This window comes from Sardina pilchardus, chromosome 7, assembly GCF_963854185.1.
Source record: "Sardina pilchardus chromosome 7, fSarPil1.1, whole genome shotgun sequence".
Classification (NCBI taxonomy): domain Eukaryota; kingdom Metazoa; phylum Chordata; class Actinopteri; order Clupeiformes; family Clupeidae; genus Sardina; species Sardina pilchardus.
The window spans coordinates 31,605,338-31,617,837 of NC_085000.1; the positions used below are offsets into that span (position 1 = coordinate 31,605,338).

The 12,500-nt window shown below is 46.7% G+C and overlaps 1 protein-coding gene across 2 annotated transcripts in view; it reads left to right on the forward strand.

Moving 5' to 3' along the window:
* The window catches only part of prickle3 (prickle homolog 3), a 55,014-nt gene that overhangs the window by 14,113 nt on the left and 28,401 nt on the right, over positions 1–12,500 (forward strand). The window lies entirely within an intron of this gene.

A 12,500-nucleotide genomic window follows, 5' to 3' on the forward strand; every position in this document is an offset into this window, starting at 1 on the left:
CTCTTTTCTCTCACTCTCTCTTTCGCTCCTTCTCTCCCTCTCTCCTTCTCTCTCCCTCTTCCTTTCTTTATCTCTCACACACACAAGCACAAACACTTTCATTCTCTCTCTGTATCTCTCACTCCCTCTCTCTGTCTCACTGTCTCATTCACTTTCTCACCTTCCTCGCTGTGTCTGTAAGTGATAGTAAAATGACCCATCTGTGTATTGGCCCCATGTGCTCACTTGCCTTTGCGCTACTCTCAAGTTCACTAGTGCAATGTTTCAGTGTTCCATAGTGACTTGTGGGTCAACTGGAAGAGTTAGGTGCTGAATGAAAGTGAGGTCATGGGCTCAGTTTCAGGGAGTTGACATTCATGATGAAACATACAAGAAAAGAATAGAATAGAATATATACTTTTTTGATCCCGTGAGGGAAATTCAGTTCTCTGCATTTAACCCAATTTAACCGAATTAGTGAACACACAGCACACAGTGAACACACAGTGAAGTGAATCACACAACCCAGAGCAGTGAGCTGCCTGCCCAACCAGCGGCGCTCGGGGAGCAGTGAGGGGTTAGGTGCCTTGCTCAAGGGCACTTCAGCCGTGGTGGACTGGTCGGGGATCGAACCGGCAACCCTCCAGTTACAAGCCCGATGCGCTAACCAGTACACCACGACTGCCCCAGCCCTCTCCTCTGTTGTAAATCACAACGTTATCAGCTCCTCCGAGCTGGAATAATTGGGTTCAGTGTGCGGGAGTATTTCTCTGTCCAATTCCTGAGACACCTCTCCACCTGTTTCCCATCTCCTAGCTCCTCTCTCTATCTCAAGTTGCTAATGAAGGAGAAAATATTCAAATCAATTTGCCATGAAAAAAAAAAAACGCCTGCTGTGTTGAGCTAAGATGAGAGGAGGGTGGAGAGATCTTCCCGAATGGATTAGAGGATTGAAGGCATTTCAAACTATAGAGGAAGACCAGATGAACATAAATGACCTCAATTGTGTGTGTGTGTGTGTGTGTGTGTGTGTGTGTGCGTGTGCGTGTGCGTGTGCGTGTGCGTGTGCGTGTGCGTGTGCGTGTGCGTGTGTTTGTGTGAGTGTGAGTGTGAGTGTGAGTGTGAGTGTGAGTGTGAGTGTGTGTGTGTGTGTGTGTGTGTGTGTGTGTGTGTGTGTGTGTGTCTGCCCAGTATAAAGGCGCAGTGTACAGACAACCCTCCCTCGGGTACTGATGGTAAACCCTCACCCCTAGAGCTGTCTGGCTAAAGCAGATTTGGTTGCTGGTGTGTTTGTGTGTGTGTGTGTGTGTGTGTGTGTGTGTGTGTGTGTGTGTGTGTGTGTGTGTTTATGTGTGTGTGCGTGTATGTGTCTGTGTGTACCACTCTGAATGCTTGGGAACGAGAGATTTGTGTTATGGTGTGTTACGTATTCAGATGTTAATTATTGTACTATTGTGAGTCAACACTAAACTGCTATTATAGTGTCCAGTACCATGTAAATCCAGCTTAGGTCTGACTCAGTGACACAAATTGCTCATCTAAAAACCGCAGGAACCGCTGCTAACAAACCGATACGACAATAGCATCCACAATCACTGCGCAGAGTAGGCCTACAATATGGCCATTTGAGACAGATTAACCATTTTTCCGGAGGATCTTTTCAGATATGCAACACAGAGTCACCTGCTACACAAAGGGCAGATTATCCACAGGCAGGATTCTCACTTTGAGGCCTAATTCTGCTCAGGCAGGCATGCCACACAATGGCGATTACACTAGCATTAGGACCTGCTGCTTTTATTTGTTTAGCTCAGTAGCTTTCATTCAGAGACTTACCGCACAGCAAAGGATTGCTTGTTTTTAGTGCTCGATCTTCTGAAGATTGAACCCGTGACCCCAGTGTCACAAATGCTTCACCCTGCAAGCTTAGATAAAGCTAAGGGTTAATGCTAATGGCCATGCTAATATGGTAGCTAGTGCTAACAGGAGGCTCGATCTGCACTAAGCTAACAGAAGCAGTTGGAGTTGTGACAGAGATGAAATGTCTTTACCCCACTTGGATTATTCAGTTCATTATAAATAACACCATTCTCTTGCAGGATTTGTTAATTGATTGCATATTTGAGTACAGACCAATCCGATTAGCTTGCCCTGCTATTAGCCTGCCTCCCTGTGAACAGGGTTACGGTGCAGAAAAATGCAGGCATGCTCAACTTCGTTGATCAACCTCGAAGACCAAGATGCCAGATGCCGATGTATATTTATGTACTGCTGCTTGTCATTGCTGCAATATATTTATATATTTATATGTGATGTATATTTATATACTGCTGCTTGTCACTGCTGCAATATATTTATATACTGTGATGTATATTTATATACTGCTGCTTGTCACTGCTGCCATTCTTGTTACCTGTATCATCAGGCACCGGGATAAAGAAATCCCTTGGCAGGCCACATGTCACCTAGCCTGGCCCCCGCCTGACTACGTACGTCCGCTCATTTACATCTCTCTTCATACTCTGTGTGGTATAGCTTGATTCAGCCAGAGAATGTCTAATAAGGGGAGAAGGACCACTAGCGAAATACTTCCGCATGGTACTGCAACTAGAGGGCGATCGCGAGCAAGTGATGAATGAATGGGTGGCAATGGAGCTGAACCCCCCAGTACCACATTTGTCTTTACATAATTTTTTCTCCTGAAATTGCATTAATGCATGCGATGCAGGATAACTTGACTTGACAATTAGCTGACCAATGCAATTTTCTATATGTGTTGTTATTCCTAAAAACCCTTTCAAAGTTTTCATGTCACGTGACACAAGCGAACCACTTTACGGCCATAGACCTAAAAGAAGGTTCAGCTTCACGACGGTCGTAATCGGTCGCGATTGTCGCGAGCATCGATGAGCTAAATGCTAGCATGTTTAGCTTTGTTTACTCCGGCAAGTGCACCTCCGCCCAATCAGCGAACAGAGGGCGTTCCCAAGAGCGATTACATTTAAGTTTCAAGCCTATCCTTATCGTTGTGTCCCCTGTGGTTATCATACGTCATTACCAAATGATTGAAGTTTGATACCAATGAATTCAAACTTCAGACAAGCGTCCACAAACCAGGAAATAAATGTTTGCCAACGGAGCTAGGCCAGACTCTCTGCGAAGAAGAGAGTCTGGTCTCCAGGCTAAATGTCACCTCTAGATGACTGTGAAACAATCACACACACAGACACACACACACACACACACACACACACTCATTCACGCACAAACCCACCCACACACACACACACACACACTTTGTACAGTGCACAGAGACCAACTTCATGACTGAGGCCATTAGCTTAGCTGAGCCTGCTGAGATTTATGGTATTTTAAGCTGTTTGAAGGGTTGATGGAGCTATTAATAGATACAACAAATTGTGTGTATAAGGATCTGAAGCCCAAATGGGTCTGAAATGACGGCATAGGAGGTTGTATGGTCATGGCTTGTGACCATGTGGTAAAAGTGTGTACTCTGTGAAGTAATCTGTAGTAAGCCTAAACTGTTTTAACTAGACACAGATACCACAGACGAATGTTTTATTGCTCTCTCTCTCTTTCCCCTTTTATACATAAACAGAGACATACATGCACATACTTATTTGCTACTTTGCTAAGGGATACATTCATAATTTATCAAATTTAATTTATTATCCATTCATAAGCTAGATGTCACAATCAAATGCTTTAACCTTTGGTGGATGTCATTTACCCTTGGACTAATTATATAGCCTTGCCTTTATGCAAACTGCCATCAACTAAGTCAAGTCAAGTCAAGTAATTTTATTTATATAGCGCATTTAATGTTAACATCAACGTCAATGTGACGTTGTTTAACGATCTTCTTAGACGTGGGAACCATTATAATAGACTACTGACTAGTGATCATCTGAGCATTATGTTAATTGATCTATGACTTGTTGATAAAACATTTCAAAGCGAAATGCCAATGTTTGAGCTTTATGTTGGAAGAGGTATAGGTTTGATATGGAAATCGCTTAAGCATAGTTCAACTGAAACTTAACTGAAAATAATTTATATGTTATTAAAACGTTTATTAAATGTTAAAACGTGTAGGCTACTCCTCTGCTGACTGTTTTGCCAACTCATGTCTTGAATGAAACGTCATAAACATATCGAATCTTGGGGGCCAGGTAGGCTGCGAAGCATACACCCGATGCACACTTCGTTTCGGGGAAAAAGAAGGGTGGGTTTGTCGGCCGAATTCGAAGGAGCCCGCGAAATGGGTCCCGCAACCCGTCTACAAATCCCCCCATGTAGCCCCTGAAATGAGACACAACTATACTCTCTCTTTCTCTCTCTATCTATCTCTCTACTTTCAGTCTGCATCTTTCTCTCATTCAGAATTCAGAATTCTCATTCTCCACACATTCTATCTGTCTCTTTCATCCACTGCCTCTCCCCCTGTCTTCATCTTAGATACAAGTGCACTTACACACAGCACAACTACCCACAAAAGCAACACACACACACACATGCAGTCTGGGAATCACCATAGCCAGGGACGCTAATTAGTGGTTTCGTCATGAAAATTACAAACAGGTTTTGGTTGTTGATCAAGATCCTCAACTTGGGTCACGCAAAGCGTGACATGTTTTATGGCACCTGTCATAAAGCATGCGACGTGCGTGCATTCATTGTTAGTCATTGTGTTGTTGTCATTCTATATGGAAATCATGGGCTCTGCATCCTTCAGGCTAAAGCAGAGAGGAGCCATCCCCACTCGTTATTAGCGCACACTTCAAGGAGAGCATGATGGCATCAGGGTGCACTAGAGCCTATGGCATAGGCAGTTTGCACATCTGGAAAGCCACAATTATTGTTGAATTATGAAATGATGATGCATATTTGATGAGCAATATAGGGAGTTGTATTCGCAGGTACACTGAGGTGTGATGGGAGTTGTATTCTCATGTACAGCAAGGTGTGATGGGAGTTGTAGTTTCATTTTCTGCTCTCTTCTGGACAGGTCTGTTGTGTTTCAATCTGTTATCCTGTATAAGGGGTAGCTTCATTAATTGTCGGTTTAAGCCTTTACAGAAAATGAGACACTGACCAGATGCGTATTTTAATTATGGGCAATGACGTATGTTGGATGTATGTTGCATCGGGGCGGGATGGCAGTGCACGCTACTCCATTCTTTCCTGTTGGTCTGCGTGCACTGCAGTGGAAATGAGCCACTTGCCAAATACATGCAGACGGCCGTGATCACGGCGAGTCACGTACGACGGGCGGCGGTGTGCATCGAGCTGCGATGGCATGTCATACACGCCGCCATTGTGTCTGAGCATGGCCTGGGGTGACTGCAGAGAGACAGCAGGCACATGGGGCAACACACACACACACACACACACTCTCGCTCGGGCATGGATGCCATTCCTATGCGAGCGGGGAGAGAGGAGGGCATATCTCGAGCTCTTGTTCCACCTACGGGGTATGTGAAGTACCCCATGAAGCCGAGTGGAACAAACTCCAAAGGACACATGGGGAATTCCAGAGGGATCAGGGCTCTGTGTGTGAGGGCCCGTGTGTGTGTGTTAGTGTGTGTGTGTGTGTGGGTGTGGGTGTGGGTGTGGATGTCTGTGTGGGTGTGGTTGTGTTGAGGAAAAAGGAAAATTGACAATGTTAGCAAAAGTGAAAGAGCGAATGAGGAGTAAAAGTCAATATAGGAAAGAAGGTGTGTGTGCGTGTGTATGTGTGTGTGTGTATCAGTCTTTGTTTGACTGCCGGTCAGTAGCTGTGCATTGTTAGGCTCTGACGCACTGGCAGGCCTCATTGATGGCCCAGAGCAGCTCTTGCTGTGCGTCTGCTGCTTAACTCAATTAGTGAATTAGCGGAGCACAAAGTCACCCCAAACCAGCCGGCCCCAAGTGCCCCCCCCCCCCCAATATCCCTGTCCAGTCCTACACAAACCAACGTATCCCCCCCCCCTAAATGCCCCCTATAGCCCTGTATAATTCAAAATCTGTTTCCCCCTAATACCCCCCCTCTCCCACCCAAAACCAGTTGGCCCCATACCAGCTGATCCTTCTCCGAGTGCCCCCCCCCCCCCCCCCGAGCCCCCCCAGCTGATTTGAATCAACACGTAGGAGTTTCACCCCCAGCTCATGTGTCACTGTCACCATAACTCAATTGCGAAGCACTTTATCAAAAACCGCACACAAACATCTGGGTACAGCCCACTCTGGCAACAGATGCATTATGCATTCGGTGGTTTGCTGACCACTAAATCAAAGACACGTTACAGTTTTTTTTGATTGCTTTGACCTGGTTGAAGAAACTGGTGACCTCTCAGTCTTCATCATCACTCTCTCAGCAGACCAAAAGACAACTTTTGCAAATGAGTTAACCCATTGTCATTGTTTTGACACACTTCCCGCACCGTTTTGCAAATCAGTTAACGCAGATGTCATTCAAGCAGTCCAAACTCCATTGCTTTAGCTGTGGTAACCAAACAGAAACTATATGTTCCCATCTCTTAGAAACTTCTTGCCCAGAATTAAATCACTGAAGCACCTGTTTGACACTGCTTCACAAAACCTTTCAATTTGCAATCAGTCTGCAGGCTTAGAAGGTGTTATGTTGTGTGTTGTAACATGGATGGATGGTCAAGGCAGATGAGAGTGAGAGTAAGAATTGACTAGAAGAGATTTTTTTCTTTACAGTATTGTACAGATTTTTTATTTTATTTTCCTTATGTCTTACACAGTGATGGATTTTACTGGATTTTTTTCTTTCATACTATATATGTGGTTTCTGTTGGAATATTTCATTTCTTAGCCACAATCTCAAAACAAAGAAAAATAATGAATACTGCATTCAATGGTTTTTACTGCAATACTGCATTTGAAAAATCATTGTATATGATTCTGGATCTATTTTTTGCAAGAAAGCAAATTGGCACTGATATGTAAGCTGCTGACCAGTAACGCAGCACTGATTCACATTGAGAGCTGAATTTTGTATTTTGATGCCCCTTGTCTAATGACTGATTGGAAGCACTTATGCACTTGTGTGCAAGTTGTGTTGTTTGAGGGCAAAATTTGCTTTTGGTCCATATTTTAAATGTTTTGGAGGAGTTAGAGCTTTTTGCAGGCAAAATGAGTCATTTTGACCATTGGTGCCACTGTTTAGGCCTTTGCGTTAAGAGTTTTGAAACATGGTTTTTTGAGTCGACTACTGCGTCAAAGCAATCAAAAAAAACTGTAATGTCAGAGTGCGCATTATGATGATTTAACGCCGATGCGTTGCCCTCCAAACCCTGTGCAGCAGCCTATGGAGTATCACTCATATAGTGGGTTGGCATGATTCAGTATGCAAAAATGATCCTGCTTTGATTTGTGAAAGGCTATATTCTATTCTGTCCCTGTTCTACTGTTGTCTGCCTTGTACAACTCAGTGCAGATGCTGAAATCCTGCAAATGCTACAAACTAAGGCTCGTAGTTGCCATCAATGTGAGTCCATTTGAATGGCAAAGTCACAAGTTAAACATTAAAAGTTCATTTGTACACTTTCATAGCAGCCATTGCCATGTGTACCCTCAGAGAGCAGCAAGAATGTCCCACCTCTTGTTCTGGAGTTATCTCTCTTTCTCTCTCTTTCTCTCTCTTTCTCTCTCTCTCTCTCTCTCTCTCTATCTCGCTCTCACTCTCTCTCTGTCTCTCTCTCTGTCTCTCTCTGTCTAGCTCCATCACCTCCTCTTTCATTCTCTCTCTCTCTCTCACCCACTTCAACGTCTCTCTCACTCTATTTCTATATCACCTGTCTCTTCCCACACTCTCTTTCTCTGTCACTCTCTCCTACTTCTCTCTCACTCTCTTTCTCTATCACTTCCTCTGTCTTTCTCCCTCTTCCCCTCTTATTTTCGGCCCCCCCAGTGTCTGGCCTGCTGGCCTGGTCTTTGTGTGTGTGTGTGTGTTTGTGTGTGTGTGTGTGTGTGTGTGTGTGTGTGTGTGTGTGTGTGTGTGTGTGTGTGTGTGTGTGTGTGTGTGTGTGTGTATGTCTGTGTGTGTGTGTGTGTGTGTGTGTGTGTGTGTGTGTATGTGTATGTGTGTGTGTGTGTGTGTGTGTGTGTGTGTGTGTGTGTGTGTGTGTGTGTGTGTGTGTGTGTGTGTGTGTGTGTGTGTGTATGTGTGTGTGTGTGTGTGTGTGTGTGTGTGTGTGTGTGTGTTAATCCCATCTGTCTTACTAATGGGATCAGGTCTTTCATGTGCTGCTTCTGCCGCCTCCCTCCGTCACTGCTCCTGCTGCTGCTGCCATGCCAACACTAATAGAGACGTCAACAACCCCTCCCCTATAACTCCCCTCTGCTCCTCACCACTCCTCCTCCCCTATAACTCCCCTCTGCTCCTCACCACTCCTCTCCTCTAACTCCCCTCTGCTCCTCACCACTCCTCCTCCCCTATAACTCCCCTCTGCTCCTCACCACTCCTCCTCCCCTATAACTCCCCTCTGCTCCTCACCACTCCTCCTCCCCTATAACTCCCCTCTGCTCCTCACCACTCCTCCCCTCTAACTCCCCACTGCTCCTCACCACTCCTCCTCCCCTATAACTCCTCTCTGCTCCTCACCACTCCTCCTCCCCTATAACTCCTCTCTGCTCCTCACCACTCCTCCTCCCCTATAACTCCCCTCTGCTCCTCACCACTCCTCCCCTCTAACTCCCCACTGCTCCTCACCACTCCTCCTCCCCTATAACTCCTCTCTGCTCCTCACCACTCCTCCTCCTGGTGGGCAGCCGTGGTGTACTGGTTAGCGCATCGGGCTTGTAACCGGAGGGTTGCCGGTTCGATCCCCGACCAGTCCACCACGGCTGAAGTGCCCTTGAGCAAGGCACCTAACCCCTCACTGCTCCCCGAGCGCCGCTGGTTGGGCAGGCAGCTCACTGCTCTGGGTTGTGTGATTCACCTCACTGTGTGTTCACTGTGTGCTGTGTGTTCACTAATTCGGTTAAATTGGGTTAAATGCAGAGAACTGAATTTCCCTCACGGGATCAAAAAAGTATATATTCTATTCTATTATTCTATTCTATTCTATTCTCCCCTATAACTCCCCTCTGCTCCTCACCACTCCTCCTCCCCTATAACTCACCACTGCTCCTCACCACTCCTCCTCCCCTATAACTCCTCTCTGCTCCTCACCACTCCTTCCCTCTAACTCCCCTCTGCTCCTCACCACTCCTTCCCTCTGCCCCTTACCTGCTCCTTACCACTCCTCTCTTCTGTTCCTTACCACTCCTCTCCTCCTCCTCCTCCTCTGTCCTCCTCCTCCACTCACTGTCCCACTCTTCTCAAAACCTCACCTCTGTGCACATGGACAGCTGTGGACACTACAGACAGGTTATACCTTCTGGTCCGCTTGGAGTCCAGGTCAAAAGAAGGAGGATACACGGACAACTTCACAGGGTTGTGTGGACACCTCCCACTGTTGACAACATTTACTTCAGTCAGACTCTAGCTGGCTCTTGCATACGAGCCGACAACAAAGTATAACTTTGGTCTTATTCTCCTCTCTTCTCCTCTTTTTTCCTCTCCCCTCCTCTCCTCTCCTGTCCTCTTTGCTCCTCTCCTGTCCTGTCCTCTCCCCTCACCCCCTCCTCTCCTCTCCTCTTCTCTTCTCTTATCTTCTCTTCTCCTTTCTGTGTTTTACGCTTAGCCTTTCTCCTCTCCTCTCCCTCGTTACTGGGAGAGGCCCATCTCTGCCAAATGTGTCACTGGATTCAAACAGGCTGGCTGACACTCTTGGCTGACACTGAGACTGGCTTGCTAACTCCGACACTGGCTTAGCAGGGGGGTGGTGGAGGGTGGGGGCATTCAGAACAGCGAGAAACAAAAACCTGCCCCCGTTCAACCCTCTCTTAAATACCCTCTTGGTAGCTTGGAGAGGAATGCACTCCTTTTTTTCCTCCTCTTTTCTAAAGGAGTATTATTGCCTGCTCGGCTCACAGATTTGTTTATTCACGCGCGGGCCATGTTTTAGTGACTTATCCCAGCCTGCGCAGCGAAGCGGAGCCGAGCGGAGCGGGTGGTTCTCTCTGGGATGGGGGAAAGACTTCCGCCGCGCTGGAGGATTAGAGGAGGAGAAAGACTACGCAGAACACTCTCACATAAACAAACACGCTTGTGCACAGCAAAAGCTTGCGTCTGTGATACACCCTTGTATACATGGGAAAGTAAGAAAACACACACAAACAAACCCACCCTCATGCACACACACACACACACACACGCACTTTCACAAACACACTTGTACGCTCTTATGCTCTTTCTTACAAACACAAACACACACATACACACTCTCTCACTCTCTTTCTCTCTCTCTCTCTCTCTCTCTCTCTCTCTCTCACACACACACACACACACACACACACACATACACACACATACACATACATACACATACACACATACTACAGTAGGCCCTGGAGAGCTGAGCATTGTGTTTGTGTGTTTGTTATTCGTGTAGCCCCACTGTGTATAATGCAAAGCCCAATTCGGCGGTTCTGGAAAAGGCCACAATCCACATTGTGCCTCTTAAATGGGCAGAGGACTGCCGCTCTGTGAGCCTCAGCCTGGGGTGAACCAGCGATTTACAGTAACCACAGGAGAGGAGGAACGGGAGAGAGAGAGAGAGAGAAAGAGAGAGAGAGGGAGGGAGGGAAGAAAAGGAAGCGTGTTTACGGAAGGACAGAGGCGAAGAAAGGGAGGCCTTGGAAGGATCACAGTGAAAAGAAATGAGAGAGAAGGGAGTGGGAAGAGAGAAAAATGAGGATGGAGAGAGTAAAGAGATTGAACAAGAAAGGGGTGGAGAGATAGAGCCGGAAGTACAGTATGATGAGAAAATAGGGACAGAAAGCATAAGAAGTTAGAGGGATGCTCGGACGGGTACAAGAGGATGGAGAGATGCAGAGAGAAAGAGGAAGGCAAAAAGAAGAAAAGGATGGATGGTGAGGAAATAGAGCAGAGTTGGTAAGTGTCACACGTGACGAGTAATGAGGCGGTTAAGACGAATGGGCAGCGCAGCTTGAGGATGTTCGACTCCCGGCGCCAAATTTCATCAGGAGTGAAGTAACTCAATCACCCAGACATCTCTGCGTATTGGCAGACAGACAGGAAAGTCACGCAATCATGTAATTTGGACACCTCTGAATCTGCACACACACACACACACACACACACACACACACACACACACACACACACACACACACACAGGCAGACAGCATCAGGGAAGTCATCAATCTTTTCACCCCGCTCTCCCAGAGGGAGGTAGTGTGTGAATGTGTCATGTTGGTGTCAGCAGTGGGACTGTCAGACGTCCTGCGCACACACATATACAGAGAGAGAGACACACACACACACACACACACACACACACACACACACACACACACATACACACACACACACACACACACACACACACACACACACACACACACACACACACACACACACATACACACACACACACACACACACACACACACACACACATACACACACACACATACACACACACACACACACACACACACACACACACACACACACACACACACACACACACACATACACACACACACACACGCGTAGGGTCTGTCCCAGTGGAGTTGCTTAGTGCACGCGATCCACGCCGCCACCAACTGGGTGCGATTACTCAAGCGCTAATTACTGCCATGGCGGCGGCGTCCCAACCATCTGTCTCTGGAAGAATCCGCAGATCAGGGCGAGCGAGTAAGAGAAAACGACTGGTCAGCCAGTCGGTCAGTCGTCAGGCCAATCTCGCGATCCCCTCCGATCCACGTTTCCAATCAGGGCTAATCACAGCAGAACCGGGTGAAATGGACAGAGATGATGAGCTTTAGGGTGAGATTGCCCTCGCTCCTCCAGTAAAGCCATGGCGATCTGGGCCTATAGGCATGGAGCATAAGGAGCTTTTCCCCTGCCTGGTCTCTGACATGGCTCATTTAATGAAGTCGTGTCAGGCAGATGGCCCAATACTGACACATCTGATGATAAACAAACACTCAGACAAAGAAGTGTGACTCTGAAGCTGTGGTGAGATGCAGAGAAGAGGAGGAGAGAGGGGAGAGAATGAGTGAAGAGAGTGTGATTGACAGGTTCTGAGAGAGGACAAACATCTCAACAAAGGGCTTTTTCATCCTTTGATTGACAGGCAGTGACAGAGTGATTGACTTGTGGTTTAACTTAACAACACAGTGTTGGACACAGAAGTTCAGGATGTCACATGATAAAGTCTGACCAATCGAGAGGGCACGCATTTGTCCCTCATACCCGAACTAGTCAGCCACACTCTACATCAGCTCACCTTCTCATAGTATGTGTCCAAGACTTCCCAAATCATCTCAGCTTCTGTCAATGTGTTTCTCCAGACCATATCATGTATTGATAGTCACTCACAGTTGTGAAGCTGAGAGGGAGGGAGGAGAGATTGAAA